Raw genomic sequence first — 17620 nt, 5'->3', positions numbered from 1 at the left:
TTTGTGATAATTGACCATATCAGTTAAGTAAAGCACACCAAAAACCTATTTGATAAAACCCACTAAAATGAGAAGGAAAATAAAAGTAACTTGAAGTGAGAATAAGCTGAGCAGAAAAGCGAATCACAAAGGATAAGAAATGTGAGTAACTATTTGGAAGATGGAAAACAGATTAAAAAGCATACCTGACTGAGAGCTCTGACTGAGCTGTTCCAGAGGTCCTGAGTTCAAATCTCAACAACCACATGGTGGTTCACAACCATCTATAATGGGATCTGGTGCCCTCTTCTGGTGTGTCTGAAGACAGCTACAGTGTATTCATATGCATTAAGTAAATTTTTTAAAAGTTGTTTCTTTTTTATAAAGTAGACCTAAAAAGACAAAACAAACAAACAAAAAACCAAAACTGTGCTCTGGGTAATACCAATGAGAATCAAAGCAATATACCTGAGAATCTCGGGAATTTGAGTGAAATTGGGAAAGGAGCAGATTTTTTTTTTTTTTTTTTTTTTTTTTTTTTTTTTGCTTTGTTTTGCTTTCCTGCAAGTTTTTATGAGGAAGAGCTATGCTCTGAATTTCTTTCTCTCGTCCTGGCAATACATAGAAGATTCATTTTATGGAGAAACTGAATCAGGGAGACTTTGGAGTGGAGAATAGTACTCACGGAGGACGGCACCATCACAAACTACTCAATTAAGTAACTGAGACATCAGTGTTGAGACCCAGTAACTGCTGTACTTCCAAGTTCTAAAAATGTTGGTGGGTTTATGTGGAATTGTCAGGCAAGGGACTGGAAGGTTGTTTTCTAATGAAACCCAATAATCCAGAGAAGAGAGGTTCTTACTTTCATAATAGTGCAGTACAAATATGGCCAGTGCAAGCTACAAGTGTAGAAAGCGATCTCAGGAGTCAGTGGGAAGTAATGTGATTATCTATGACCTTTACAATTTAAAACTCTCACTGTTAGGTATAAATGTAAGGCAGATATTTATTTAGTACATGGTAATCGAAACTGGGGCTTTCGTGTGTGTGTGTGTGTGTGTGTGTGTGTGTGTGTGTGTGTGTGTAATTTAGGTAATTTAAATAGCTCTTATCTTCTTGTAGTATAGTATAATTTACAATGCAAAGCAAACCTCCTTTCTATGCCTTGACATGGAAATTGTCACAGTCCTTTCCAAAGCCAGGTGAGCTTCCAGCATTTCATCTTTTGTACTTTCAATCTTGTGAAACATTGGAGAGTTCTTTTACTATGATGTCAGAGGTATCTTTGTTCTTTTTGTCACGACCATTTTCCTCATTTATGTTGATAAGTTCATCCATCTTCAATACATTTCTCTGGCTGCATTTCTTGAAATTTTCCTTTTCTGTCACTTGATGGTCCTTTATCTTTTTTTCATCTAAGTTAGGGATGGGATTATCTCTTTAAATACTTGATGACTAGCCATAACCAACCATCTTAGCTAAGCCTTGAAATCAAGATGCAGATTTTACTGCTGTGGCCTTACCTATGTGAGTAGTTTCACCATACAGAGCAGCATTAATCAAATCATACAGACTTCTAAAATGATTAAATCAGGCTTTACTGGAAATAATTTCACTGCCTTGGCCTGAACAGTAGCCAAAATGATTGGAATATTTTTTATTATAGTCTTTAATTCACGCTAGAGGCAAACACAGCATTTCAACCACAAGAAGCTTTCTGTCTCTGGTACAATTTTAACTACAGATGCCTGTGCAAGTTTATTTCATTTTTGGTAGCATTCATTGAACTTTTCAAAATTATTCACACCACAGATTCTTGCAGGCCCCATCTATCTTAGCTTTGCTGTTGCCATTTTCAAATTATATCCAATTTTACTCCAGGCATTTTTACTTTCTAAGTCTTTGCATACTTTTATCTTTGTTTGCCGATTCCCTCTTTGGATTACCCATCTTTTAAACAACAACAACAAAATATCTTGCGGATTTATCACCGGAAGACAAATAAGAAAAAGAAAACAAAATAGAGCAATATGTTGTGGTCTTTGAGTCAATTGAATAACAGAAGCATGGTAATCGCTCACCAACAGACTTTGAAAGGGTGATATGGTCTCCATGCACACCTGTCGTTTATAATATATAATGATTTATGGGCTGATGAGCCAGCAGCAACATTTTTACTTAACACAATTACTCTCAGTTAAAATACTGTGATGCCTGAAACCTGAACTGTGTTGCTGGGAGACTCGTGGTCACTGAAATCTTTGTTCAATGAATATCACTTCCCTTGATGATTGTCATTCACTCGATGAAACATCTGGCTTTCTGCCCATTGCTTGCACCAAAGCCTGCCACTTAATAAGCCTTAAAAGACCTTCCATTAAAAATTTAAATAGAATCTACAATACAAGCACTTAAGAGGCAGAGACAGAAAGATCATGCATTCAAGCTATTGTAGGCTGCATAGTCTCAAAAAATTAAAAGTGTAAATTAAAAGGCCTCTCGAGTTCCTAGAAAAAAGCCTCAAACATGAAAGGGAGAAACCGCGAGCATACACACACACACACACACACACACACAAAGAGAGAAAAAATAGACTCCAAGGAAACAGGAAATACAGATAACACAAAAATATAAAACCCAGATAATTAATATCCTTAGAGAGGTAGTGTGTTTCATCCAAGGAATAGAAATAGGACTATTAAAAAGAATCAGAGAACAAGAGATAGCTATTAGAAATTAAAAATAGTATAAACTGATTATAAAACATCACTGGTAGTTTTGTCACATAAAGCCTCTTACCACAGAAACTAAAGCAAAGATAGTAATTGAAAATTGGAGAGAAAAGAAACAAAAAGAGAATCAATTCAGAAGGCCAAATTTAATCAATAAAAGTTATAAGAAGTGAGAAGAGAGAAAATGGGTAGCAGATTTAAAAATAATGTCAAGTTCCCAGAAATGAAGGACATACGTATCTAGATTGTAACTTCCAGCAACTGCCCAGTTCTGTTAATGAAAAAGTCTCACCAATGGCAAATTATCAGGACAACTTAGCACACTGCAGATGACAAAAAAGATACTAAAAGCTCCCAGAAAGGAAAAATCAGGTCATAGACAAAGGTTTACAAGACCAAAAGGGTATATACTAAAACAGGTCTATTCAACAGGTATATTAGAAGTTAGAAAACAGGGGAATATAGAGTTTTAAAATTCTGAGGTTATTTTCTTTTATTTCAATCTATTTGTTTTTTGTTAGTTTATTTTTATTTTGAGACAGGGTCCTGCTAGGTAGCTGAAGCCAGCTTTGAACTCATGGTCTTCCTGCCCCATTTCCTTAAATGTTGGGATTACAAGTTCATGCTATCACGTTGCAGATGGAACATTAATTTTAAGTATAAAATTTATATTTAGTAAAGGTGTTAATCAAGATTTAGGAATAAATGTTTTATATGCAAAGTCTAGTCTAAATCAACTTCCCTCCTATGAATAATCTCATAGGAAGCCATTGGTGGACTTGCTCAAAGAGTCAAAATAGTTTGGACCCAGACAATAGGAGATTCCTCATATGAAGCAGTAATATTGACTAGCTGTGCTGTAGTCTTAGTGGTTAATCACTCCAGGATGGAGGATGAAGATGGAGGCCTGAATGACAGTTACCAACATTCAGACAATGCAATAAACAGGGTTCCTGATGTCTTTGGATAAAATGACCAGTAATGGGAGTGGACCATTTTCTTTTTCCTGTGTTGGGACTGAGAACACACTAGGCAAATGCTCTACCACCATTATTATGTCCCCAGCTCTAGTTTCCCTTTTTGTTTTGAGACAGGAGCTCATTGTATAGCTCAGACTGACCTGATAATTATGGTGACCCTGCTGTCCCAGACTGCCAAGTAGCTGGAATTATGGGCCTGTGCCATCAGGCCTGGTTAATGAAGGGGATTTAAGAAATATTTGCTATAGGTATGAGGGAAATCAAGATTTTTTTTACAAAGTATAGTTAGCCTAGGGAGAATAAAAGAATATAGAAGGAAGGAAATAATGCTATATAATTTGGCTGGCAGTAAAAGATACTGACAGACATCAAAATGCAAAGTGAGGAAGGCAAGTTCAGGAGGTCTTCGACCCACGAAAAGAACTATAGGCAACTAAGGAATGCTGAGAGTGGGAGAAGCAGTCTTCCCCAGGGAAGAGCACAGCAAGTGTTTATCCACTACCAAATAGTCAGCCTGGAGATATACATATTAGTAACATTGTATGTACTGAGCAGGCTGTATTTATGTATTTAGAAACATACACACACACACACACACACACACACAGAGAGAGAGAGAGAGAGAGAGAGAGAGAGAGAGAGAGAGAGCAACCACAATTAATGAAGAGACAGCCTGTAAATTTCATGGTAGCGTTTGGAGGTATGAAACAGAAAGGAAAAATGATGTTGTTACTTTTCAATATCAAAAAATTACTTTTTAATAATGCAAACTGTGATAGTGCTACAATTATTACAGCAATGGAGGGCAAGAGGCAAGTTCGTGTGTGAATGTTGGCCTTTTGTGAATGTTGGGATTTTGACAAGCTGGCTGCTGTTGTAATTCTCTATAACACAACTGTCCTTTTCCTTTGGACCTTTCAGATTACAAAAACTTCAAGCCCCTTTTTATTAAGAAAATTAAATACAAAGCAAAAACAAAATGAACCAACCACCAAGCCAAACAAAGTATATTTCTCCAGCTTATCAACACCTGAGCTAATTGTTTCATCTCTCTACCACTCCTCATTAGAATCCAATATCTTGAAGGAATAAAATGGTTTATACTTACTCCCTGTATTTTCTCTGACAAAATCTAATTCCTCTGCAAAATGAGGTATCTTGGCAAGGTTTCAGGGCACAAGACCTACATACATAAAATCAATTATCTTCCTGTAAGATATCTATTTTCTGAGAGATGATCTAAAGATTCAATATAATCCCAACCAAATTTCAGTACAGATTGTCAAGTTTTATATATATAATGAAACTCTCAGAAACTAAAATATGAAAATAATTTTTAAAAATAAAAATAATTTTTGAAACAGAAAATTTGGAGTACTAATACTGATGCCAAATCTTACTATTAAATTATGCTAATCTAGACAGTGTAGTATTATATATGAATAGATATATTAATTTAACATACACATTCAAGTTATTTTTGATAAAAAAAACACTATAGAGATTAAGCTGCTGAAACAGCTGACCATCCCAGCACACAAACTGAAGCCCTATCACTATCTCACAGTATACCAGAAATGAATCATACATCTAAGAAGAAACACTCTAAACTTAGAAAGCTTCTATAAGAAACACCATGGCTGGGGATGGCTCAGCAGTCAAGAGCTCTTGCTGCTCTCACAGAGGACTAGAGTTCAATTCTCAGCACCCACATATTAACTCACAACCATCTAAACATACAGTTTCAGAGCAATGGACACCCTCCATTGACCTCTGTGGATACCTGGCACGTTCATGGAACACATATGTACATGTAGGTAAAATAGCATATAAATAAAGTACATACATACATATGTATATATTTAAAGAAACCTAATAGGATGGGATGGGAGATAGTTCAGGAGCTAAGAGTCTTTACTGCTCTACCACAGGACCTGAGTTCACTCCCCAGTACCCAGATCAGAGAGCTCATAATTGCCTGTAACTCTCACTCCAGGGTTCAGTACTTGAACTCACATGCACACATCACCAGTCCACATAGATGTAGTTTTGTACATATAGTGAAAAAAACAAAAATAAATATAATATGTGGAAGTTATTGTGACCTGAAGCAAGCAGGAGTTTCTTAGGATACAAAAGCATGAATGATCCAAGAAATGTAAGTCATACTTTATCAAAATTTTTGTTCTTCAAATGATGCAGTTAAGGAAATATTAGAGAAATGGATCTGGAAGGAATAAGGGGGAGGACTGAGGGGCAAAGATTGCATGAAATTCTGAAATAATTAATAAAACTGTATTAACAATGAAAATACAAAGGAAGCTCGGCGAGGTACCACATGTCTATAGTGTCAGCACTTAAGAGGCAGAGGCACACCCGGAACCTGGGCTGCTGGGGAGTAGAGAGATCTCTGAGGAGTGCACACGGAAAGTGTACCAGGGACACAGACCAGATACAAGGGAAAGGCAAGAACATATCACTGACAACAAAATGTCAAGAGGAAAGAGAAAGAGTATATCCCAAGGAAACCAAGACAATCTAGCAACACCAGAACCCAGCTCTCCGATAGTAGCCAACATAGGAATTCCAAACACTCCAGAGAAAGAAGACACAGACCTGAAAACATGCCTCAAGACGCTGATAGAGTTACTTAAACAAGAAAGGGAGGAAAAGCAAAAAGATTCAGAAGCTTTTAAAGAAGAAACAAGAAAAACACTCAAAGAACTCAAAGAACGAGACGAAAACAGAACCAAGGAAATAAAGGAATGGAAGAGGGAAATTAAAACAGAAATTGACACAATAAAAAAAGCGCTAAAAGAGATAACCCTAGAGTCAGAACACCAAAAAAAGAAATCAGGAGTCACAGAAGCAAGCATTTCCAACAGATTACAAGAGATCGAGGAGAGAATCTCGGGGGCAGAAGACAACATTGCAAACATAGACAAAACAGCCAGAGAAGATGCAAAAAACAAAAAGCTCCTAACCCAAAATGTCCAGGAAATACAAGACACAATGAGAAGACCGAACCTAAGGATAATAGGAATAGAAGAGGGAGAAGAGTATCAACTAAGAGGCACAGTAAATATCTTCAACAAAATCATAGAAGAAAACTTCCCTACCCTCAAGAATGAGATGACCACGAGCATAAAAGAAGCCTTCAGAACTCCAAATAGGTTGGACCAGAAAAGAAATACCTCCCGACACATAATAGTAAAAACATCAAGTGCCCAAAGTAAAGAAAGAATACTAAAAGCAGTAAGGGAAAAAGGTCAGGTAACTTATAAAGGCAGACCAATCAGACTCACACCCGATTTCTCAGCAGAGACTATGAAAGCTAGAAGAGCCTGGACAGACATCATGCACTCCTTAAGAGAGCACAAGTGCCAGCCCAAGCTGCTATACCCAGCAAAACTATCAATCACCATCGATGGAGAGACAAAGATATTTCAAGACAAATCAAAATTCACACAATATATGACCACAAACCCAGCACTACAACGAATTACAGGTGGAAAACCCAATACAAGGAGGGAAAATACAGCCTAGTAAAAACAAGAAAACTCCTAAACAAGAAAACTAAAAAAAGAAAAAAAACACGGACACAACTCAACCCAAAAAAGCAAAAATGGCAGGATACAGAAACAATTATTCCTTGATATCTATTAACATAAATGGGCTCAACTCCCCAATAAAGAGACACAGACTATCAGACTGGATACATAAACAAAATCCAGCCTTTTGCTGCATACAGGAAACTCATCTCAGAGACAGAGACAGACACTATCTCACAGTAAAAGGGTGGGAAAAAAACTTCCAAGCAAACAGCCCCAAGAAGAAAGCTGGAGTGGCTATTCTAATATCGAATAAAGTAAATTTCCAACCAAAAGTTATCAAAAAAGATAAAGAAGGACACTTTTTACTCATTACCGGGGAAATCTGTCAGGAGGAACTCTCAATCCTTAACATATATGCTCCAAATAAAAAATCACCCACATTCATAAAAGAAACTCTACTAAAGCTCAAAAAATACATTTCACCCCACACAATAATAGTGGGAGACTTTAACACCCCACTCTCACCAATGAACAGATCAGGGAAACAAAAACTGAACAAGGACACTGCAAAACTAGCAGAGACTTTGAACCAACTAGAATTAATAGATATATACAGAACATACTATCCTAAAGTAAAAGAATACACCTTCTTCTCACCACCCCATGGCACCTTCTCGAAAATTGACCACATAATTGGACACAGAACGAGCCTTCATCGATATAAGAAGATTGAAATACTCCCATGCATCCTCTCAGATCACCATGGTCTACGGCTGGTCTTTAACAACAACAAAGACAACAAAATGCCCACATACACATGGAAACTAAACAACACTCTGCTAAAGGATAGCAGGGTCAAAGAAGAAATAAAGAAAGAAATTAAGGATTTTCTAGAATTCAACGAAAACGAAAACACAACATACCCAAACCTATGGGATGCAATGAAAGCAGTATTGAGAGGAAAACTCATTGCTCTAAGTGCTTCCAAGAAGAAACTGGAGAGAGCTCACATCAGCAACCTGACAGCACAGCTAAAAGCCCTAGAACAAAAGGAAGCAGATTTACCCAAAAAGAGTAGACGGCAAGAAATAATCAAAATTAGGGCAGAAATAGACCAAATAGAAACAAAAAAAACCATTGAAAAAATCAACAAAACAAAGAGTTGGTTCTTTGAGAAAATCAACAAGATTGATAAACCCCTAGCCAGACTAACTAAAGGGCAAAGAGAGAGTATCCAAATTAACAAAATCAGAAAGGAAAGTGGTGACATAACAACTGAAACTAAGGAAATTCAAGAAATCATCAGATCCTACTACAAAAACTTATACTCCACAAAATTGGAAAATCTGGAGGAAATGGACGAATTCCTAGACAGATACAAGGTACCAAAGTTGAACCAGGACCAAGTAAACCATCTAAATAACCCTATAACACCTAAAGAAATAGAAGAAGTCATCAAAAGCCTCCCAACCAAAAAAAGCCCAGGTCCAGACGGGTTCAGTGCAGAATTTTATCAGACATTTATTGGGGATATAACACCAATATTCGCCAAACTATTCCAAAAGATAGAATCAGATGGAATATTACCCAACTCATTTTTTGAGGCTACAATAACCCTCGTACCTAAGCCACACAAAGACCCTACAAGGAAAGAGAACTTCAGACCAATCTCACTTATGAACATTGATGCAAAAATACTCAACAAAATCCTTGCAAACCGAATCCAAGAACACATCAAAACCATCATTCATCATGACCAAGTAGGCTTCATCCCTGGGATGCAGGGATGGTTTAACATAAGGAAATCCATCAATGTAATCCACCATATAAACAAACTTAAAGACCAAAATCACATGGTCATCTCACTAGACGCTGAGAAAGCATTCGACAAAATCCAACACCCCTTCATGTTAAAAGTCCTGGAAAGAACAGGAATCCAAGGCCCATATTTAAACATAATAAAAGCAATATACAGCAAACCAACAGCCAACATCAAACTTAATGGCGAGAAACTTGAAGCAATCCCACTAAAATCAGGGACTCGACAAGGCTGCCCACTCTCTCCCTACCTATTCAACATAGTACTGGAAGTCCTGGCTGGAGCAATTAGACAGCAAAAGGAGATCAAGGGGATACAAATCGGAAAGGAAGAGATAAAAACATCACTCTTTGCCGATGACATGATAGTGTACTTGAGTGACCCCAAAAATTCCACCAGAGAACTCCTACAGCTGATAAACAAGTTCAGCAAAGTGGCCGGATACAAAATTAACTCAAACAAATCAGTAGCATTCCTATACTCAAAAAACAAACATGTGGAGAAAGAAATTGGGGAAAAGGTACCCTTCACAATAGTTACAAAAACTATGAAATACCTTGGTGTGACTCTAACTAAGGAAGTGAAGGACCTGTATGACAAGAACTTCAAACCTCTGAAGAAAGAAATTGAGGAGGATCTCAGAAAATGGAAAGATCTCCCATGCTCATGGATTGGAAAGATCAACATCTTAAAAATGGCCATCCTACCAAAAGCAATCTACAGATTCAATGCAATCCCCATCAAAATTCCAACCCAGTTCTTCATGGAATTGGAAAGATCAATGTGCAATTTCATCTGGAATAACAAAAGACCTAGAATAGCGAAAACCATCCTCAACAACAAAAAAACATCAGCGGGAATCACTATCCCTGACCTCAAGCTATATTACAAGGCAATTGTGCTGAAAACTGCATGGTACTGGTACAGAAATAGGCAAGTGGATCAATGGAATAGAATAGAAGATTCAGAAATGAGCCCTCATGTATATGGTCACCTGATTTTTGACAAAGGAGCAGTAAACATTCAATGGAAAAAGGACAGCCTATTCAACAAATGGTGCTGGTCCAACTGGCACTCAACATGCAAAAGAATGAAAATAGACCCCTTCTTATCTCCTTGTACAAAGCTCAAGTGTAAGTGGATTAAAGATCTCCACATTAAACCTGATACACTGGAATTATTAGATGAGAAAGTAGGGAAAACCTTAGAACACATAGGCACAGGAGAAAATTTCCTAAACAAAACACCAATGGCTCAAGCTCTAAGGTCAAAGATTAACAAATGGGACTTAATGAGATTGCAAAGTTTCTGTAAGGCTAAGGACATCGTCAAGAAAACAAAACGGCAACCAACAGAATGGGAAAAGATCTTTACCAACACCACATCAGATAGAGGCCTAATATCTAAGGTGTACAAGGAACTCAAAAAGCTCGACACCAGAGAATCAAATAACCCTATTAAAAAATGGGATACAGAGCTAAACAAATCTTTTTCAGTTGAGGAACTCCGAATGGCCGAAAAACATCTGAGGAAGTGCTCGACATCCTTAGCCATCAGGGAAATGCAAATCAAAACAACCCTAAGATTCCACCTCACTCCAGTCAGATTGGCCAAGATCCAAAACTCAGATGACAGCACATGCTGGCGAGGCTGCGGAGAAATAGGAACACTTCTCCACTGTTGGTGGGGTTGCAAGCTAATACAACCACTCTGGAAATCGGTCTGGCGATACCTCAGAAAATTGGATATAGTACTACCTGAAGACCCAGCTATTCCACTTCTGGGCATATACCCCAGAGACACTTTAATACACAACAAAGATATATGCACCACAATGTTCATAGCGGCTCTATTTATAATAGCCAGAAGCTGGAAGGAACCCAGATGTCCTTCAGAAGACGAATGGATACAAAAATTGTGGTACATATACACAATGGAATACTACTCAGCCACCAGAAACAATGACTTAACCAAATTCTTAAGAAAATGGCTGCATCTAGAGAAGATCATCCTGAGTGAGATAACCCAGTCACAAAAGAACAGACATAATATGCAGTCACTGATAGTGGGATGCTAACCCCAGAGGCTTGCACTCCCCCAGAAACAACTCACAGACTGTATGAAGTCCAAGAAATAAAGAAAACAAAAACTATACATATATTCACAAAACAAGAAGACTTTGACTATTTCCATGTTGCGTTTTGTTTTGCATGTACTTTACGCTTATTGCAACTAGTACGTTTTCAATGCATACTGTCAAGCCCTTGAAAAAAATCAATTACCGACTAAAAAACATATTCACATGGTTTTATGTAAAATTTATTTTAATGTCTGAAAAAACAGTACTGACAAAAATGTATAATTTTAAGCAAAAAATGTTTAAAATCTTTACATCTATCTTTGTTTTGAAAAATAAAATCGTTAAAAAAAATGTACTTATGTAGTATTATACACACGATAAGTAGAATTTCAAGTTATATCTTAAAAATTATTGTGAAAAGCTGTAATTTCAATGAAGTCTTTTTGAAAATATAAACATACTCAGCCCCCCCCCAAAAAATAATAATAATAGAATCTATAGTTAAAAAAAAAAAAAAAAAAAAAAAAAAAAAAAAAAAAAAAAAGAGGCAGAGGCACAAAGTTTATGTCTGGACCAACTTGGGCTACATAACAAGATCCTGCTTAAGAAACCAAACCAGCAAGAACAAAAAAGAATTAAAAGGAGGCCATAGACCTAGAGAAAATATTCATAGTATGTAGGTAAGATAAAGGGCATGTACCCAGACTATATATAAAAAATTATAGATCAACAATGAAAAAAAGAAACCCTGTAGGCACTGCTGGTGGAAAATGTAAATTAGTGCAGCCTCAACAGAAATCAGTATGGAGGTTAGTAAAATCATGTCACATGGTAAAAAATGGGTGGAATTTGAGATCATCAAGTTAAGCAAAATAAGCTAGACACAGGAAGTAGGATTGAGCCTGTCTCCTGGTGACTCACTTCCTTCAGCAAGGCTCCACATTGTTTGGGGGCCAGGTTTCTTTTTGTAACCCTGGATGTCCTGAACAGGATGGCTTCTAACTCACAGAGATCTGCCTGCTTCTGTCCCCCAAGTGCTGGGGTTAAAGGCGTGTACTGCCACTGTCAGGCTTAAGACTCCACCTTTTTAAAGACCCACACCATTCTAAATAGTGCCACCAACTTGAGACCAGGTGTTTAAACATATGAGTCTATAAGAAACATTACATTCAGACCACAGCAACAAATCAAAGACCAACACCCAAAGTTATATGTTGGATGATTCCATTCAAATAGAGTGTCTCATCTGAGCTGGTTGTCTCAAAGTGTACAATTCTTCCTTTAAAAATGGTGCATCTTAATGTATAATTTATAGTTCCATAAAGTTGATTAAAAGTAACAATAATTTTTTGATGGTATTTGTGGGCATCTAGAAAATCCAAAGTAACATACAAATTACACCTATGAAAATTAATATGTTTTAGTAGTAAGGTCTATATATACCTGTTATATTTCCTTGTGCTAGAAAACTTACAAAAATCACTGTAAAACTTATATTATTATTCTGGGTTAAATCTCTAGATAAGAAGGAATGAATGGAAACTTGTTAAAATCCAAATAGAGATGGGAATTTCTTTAGCATTATTGTAATATCTGTTTCTTTTTTCCCAAAAAATTGTTATTGGAAATTATCTGTATTTACATTTCAGATATTATCCCTTTCCCACAATCCCATCCCTCATCCCCCTCCTTTTGACTCCATAAAGGTGCTCCCTCTCCCAACCACCCTCTCTACCTCAGTACCTTGGCATTCCCCTACACTGGGAAAACGAGCCTCCCCTGGACCAAAGGCCTCTCCTCTCATTGATTCCAGAAAATGCCATCCCTTGCAGCAGTAATGTCTGTTTCTTAATCTTGACAAGAGTCCATGGAAATATAAAAATCCTTAAAACAATAAAACCAAGGAAATCAATGTGAATTCCTTTCTACAGAAATAATTATTCAAAAACTGAAAACAACCCAGCATTTCAACTATATGTCTTTGGTGGGATCTACACTAAGAGAAAAATAATTAAAAATAAATCAACAATTGCTTGGTTTAATTTTCAATGTATCAGCAAAGATACTCTTCATTTACCATCTGGCCCTGAATTGTATTATTATTTAAGTAATCTTGCAAAAATGTGTAGAAGTCAGAACAAAAGCATAATGAAAACAATAACATGTGGTAGAGTGTTTACTCAGCATTCTGGAAGCCAGAGTTCTATGCCAGCACAGAATGAAAGAATGGAACAGGTTTGGTTGTATGGATCTGTAAGCCCAGGTACATCTTTTGGGAGACAGAGCCAGGAGGATAAAGAAGTTCCAGACTATTCTCCACTACATAACAAATTTGAAGCCAGTCTAGGATGCATGAGACCCTGTTCTCTAAATAATAGTAACTGCATTTGTTACTTTTTTATTATTGTTATAAAACACCATGATATGTCAACTTGTGAATGAAACCATCTGATTTGGCTTACATTTTCTGAGGATTAAGAGTCCGTCTTGTCAGGGCAGCATGGTAGCAAGAACTACACACGTTTGTTGGAGCAGTAGAGAGCTCACATCTCAAAACCAAAAACAGAAAACAAGGAGGCAGAATGGGAACAGCCATAGTCTTTTGAAACATCAAAGCCCACTCACTCCCTAGTGACACACCTTCTCTCACAAGGCTACACATCCCATTCCTTCCCAAACTGCCAACACCAGGGGACCAAGTCTCCAAATGCTCCAAACTTTGGGGGGGGGGCATTACATTCAAACTATTATCATCACAAACACACTAAGGAGATATTTGATATAACAATTGATTTTTATAAAGTGAGGCTTGACATACAATCTTGAACAGTACAGAATGTGGTGTCATGGCCTTTTATTAGAAAGGGGGGATTTTGCAGAGAGTCCTTTCTATTACACAATTCATTCTTTTTAATGTGAAACCTTTTGTATTTGTGTTCTCTGTTTTTCCTTTATGTCTTTTAAAATACATTGCTTGTTTATTCCAGAGTCTGAAAAAAATTCACCTATGATAGCTCCATCTGAGGTTTCACCAATGTAATTAGTTTTGTTCTCATTAGAGTCTGAAGTGCTGTTATCTTTCTTCCAGTCTTTGGATTCTGATTCATCTAATAATTGTAAAACACACACCTTTGTCAATTTTCTTCTTTTTGTCATTATGGGAAGAAAAATAAAAAAAACAGATTTTATTAAAAGCTAGGAAGATACGAAGATACTATAAAACAAAACAAAAACAGCATCTGGTGCCTATGCGTAAGATGAAGGAAACATTCACGGCCCCTAAACAGATAATTCTAAAGCAGTTTATGAAAGGACACCTAAATAAATGGGCAGGTTATAAATGTCAGTAATGTAAATTTGATCTATACATTTGAGACAATCTCAAAGTTTAACAGGAATATTTTTAACATATGGAAATTAACAAGACAATTCCAAAATTTTATGTGTTTTACTTTCTCCCTTCGTATAATCAAAGAGATATCAAGAATGAACTTATAGCGTTTAGTTTTTGCTCATACTTTCAGGGGATACGGTTCATAAAGGTGAGGAAGGCATGACAACAAGTATTGGGGACATGTGATAGCAGGTGACATCTATCAGCAGTCAGGAATCAGAGCAACAAATGTTAGTGACTATTTTTAGCCCTTGGGATGAAGTCCCTTTCATTCCTGGTGGAGTCTTTCATTCTTAATTAAACATTTCTAGAAATAATCCCCGAGACACACCCAGAGTGTGGTTCCATGGTGATTCTTAATTTACTCAACTTGACAATGAAGATTAGCCATCACAATGTAAAAGTTCAAAAAATTAAGAAAAACCAAGGCAGTCGTGGAGAAGATTAAAAGTCATAATACCAGAGACCAAGCTCTGTGGATAGAGCCATTAAGATAATGTGATATTAACACAGGATGTCACAGAGTAGGATCTCAAAATTTAAATCCAAAATATATTGAAGAAGTCTATGCAGCTCAGTGAGGTTTGAAAAGAGACTTTTTAAAAAAATTAATATTTTATTTATTTATATTTCAAATGTTATCCCCTTTTCCAGTTTCTTCCCCATAAACTCCCATCCCCCTCTATCTGCTTCTATGAGGGTGCTCCCCCACCCACCCATTCCCTTCCACCTCCCTGTCTTAGCATTGCCCTACACTGGGGCATCAAGCCTTGGCAGGACCAAGGGCTTCTCCTCTCATTGATGTCCAACAAGGCCATTCTCTGCTACATATGCAGCTGGAGCCATGGGTCCTTCCATGTGTATTCTTTGGATAGTGGTTTAGTCCCTGGGAGCTCTGGGGGGTCTGGTTGGTTGGTATTGTTGTTCTTCCTATAGGATTGCAAACCCCTTCAGCTCCTCCATTGGGGTCCTTGTGCTCAGTCCAGTGGTTGGCTGCAAGCATCTTCATCTGTATTTGTCAGGCTCTGGCAGCACCTCTTAGGAGACAGCTATATTAGGCTCCTGTCAGCATGCACTTCTTGACATCCGCAGTAGTGTCTGGGTTTGGTGTCTCTGTATAGGATGGATTCCCAGGTGGGGCAGTCTCTGAATGGCCTTTCCTTCAGTCTCTGCTCCAGACTTTGTCTTCACATTTTCTCCTTCAAGTATTTTCTTCCCCCCTTCTAAAAAGCACTGAAGCATCGATCCACACTTTGGTCTTCCTTTTTCTGTGAAATACAATTCTGTGAATTATATCTTGGGTATTCCGAGCTTTTGGGCCACTTACTGTGAGTGCATACCACATGTGTTCTTTTGTGACTGGGTTACTTCACTCAGGATGTTTTCTAATTCCATCCATTTGCCTAAGAAAGAGTCTTTTCAATAACTATTGTGCTTTTCAGAAAAGTATCACCTGGTTGTTTATCCAGGGAGGAGACTGTATGTTAACCCCTTCTTGTACAACATACAGTAATAAACCCAGATAGCTTTCAGTTGCAAATGTGAAAGGAAATTCAAGAAACAGTTCAGGAAAAGGTTTAGTAGAGTATCTTCACAGAATACACACATGGAAGGAACTCTCAAAACTAGGACAATCTGAGTTTTAAAAAAGCATGATAATAATGAATTCCAATTTACAGGATAAAATAAATAGACATGAATCTGTATTGTTGTAAACAAATAATTGAATTAAAATGTGGGGGCCGTCTCTGACGCAGTTGTCTACCTTTGGATCCCTTTCTTCTACCTGGGCTTCCTTGTTTGACCTCAGTGGGAAAGGATGCTTTTAGTCCTGAGGAGACCTGATGTGCCAGAGCAAGTTGTTAGCGTGGGTGGGAGAAGGGGAGGGGGATTGTGGGAACTGTAGTTTGCTAGTGAGACTGAAGAAGGAGGGGGCTTCGATCAGGATGTAAAATGAATGAAGACACTAATGAAAAATAGTAAAAAGTAAAAAATAATGGAATGGAGGAAAAGATCTTTTTCTTATAGAAGATTTCCAATTATTAAGTAATAAGTGAAACGCATTATTGTCATAGGCAAACACCACACTCATAATTATTATAAGCAAGAACCATTTATGGGCCAAAATTAGTGGACAAAAGTTTAAGGAGAAGCAGGGTATAAGAGTACTTTTAAACTAACTTCCCCAGATATTTAACAATCACAAAGGCTGCAAAGAGCGACTTCACAGTGATGAAACCGAGCAATGAACTAGGTTGTTTTTACTCATAGTAAGGGATATTGGCATCATGCACTTCTGAAGTGATATACAGAGACAGGCATGATATCACATGTACAGTTCTTATAATTAATATGCATACATATATAATTATTGTTGAAATATGTATGTGTATATATATAAACTGAAGCTAATCAAAAGAATAGATAAAAGGTCTGGAGGAGGCAGTTGTTAGTTTGTATTGATCACTTGGAATCAAAACAAGAAGAAACATCCCCACCCTACCTCCCATATACACACCCAAAACATGGAAAAGTAGGGAATTTTCAAGTCGACCAACTATATAGAACCATGTAGCTGAATCACTGAGCTTGAAATTACCATTGGGAAAAACAACTCTGAAATATAGAGACCTTCTACAGCACTCCCTCATAAGGATATCAGAAACAGCATGTCTTATTAAGTTTGATAAATGACAGATAACAGTGGAAATCTGTGCAGGGATACAAACTGAGTCACTTATAGTTCATCTGAACTTTGAATCCACGCACATTTTTCATTGATTTTTCTCCTTCATTTTCACCATCCCATTTCCACCTACTACTAGTACCACCCACATACTAAGCATGCTTGACTCATGCATTTGAATTAAATCACCATTGTACACAGCTTACCTTTGTCTTTTTCTGTAGCATTCCTCTTAATTTGAACATTTCAACTTGAACATTTCAAACAGCTTTGGTATTTTCCTGTCACTTTGAAATATCACATACACCTTCACCATAAACAGTAGCTGTGATTATCCTGTGAACTTATGGCTATTAGCACAGTGTATCACACACGGAACTTCATACATAGAGA

Source organism: Micromys minutus (genome assembly GCF_963924665.1).
Source record: "Micromys minutus genome assembly, chromosome: X".
Lineage (NCBI taxonomy): Eukaryota > Metazoa > Chordata > Mammalia > Rodentia > Muridae > Micromys > Micromys minutus.
Note: the sequence above shows the minus strand (reverse complement) of the source record.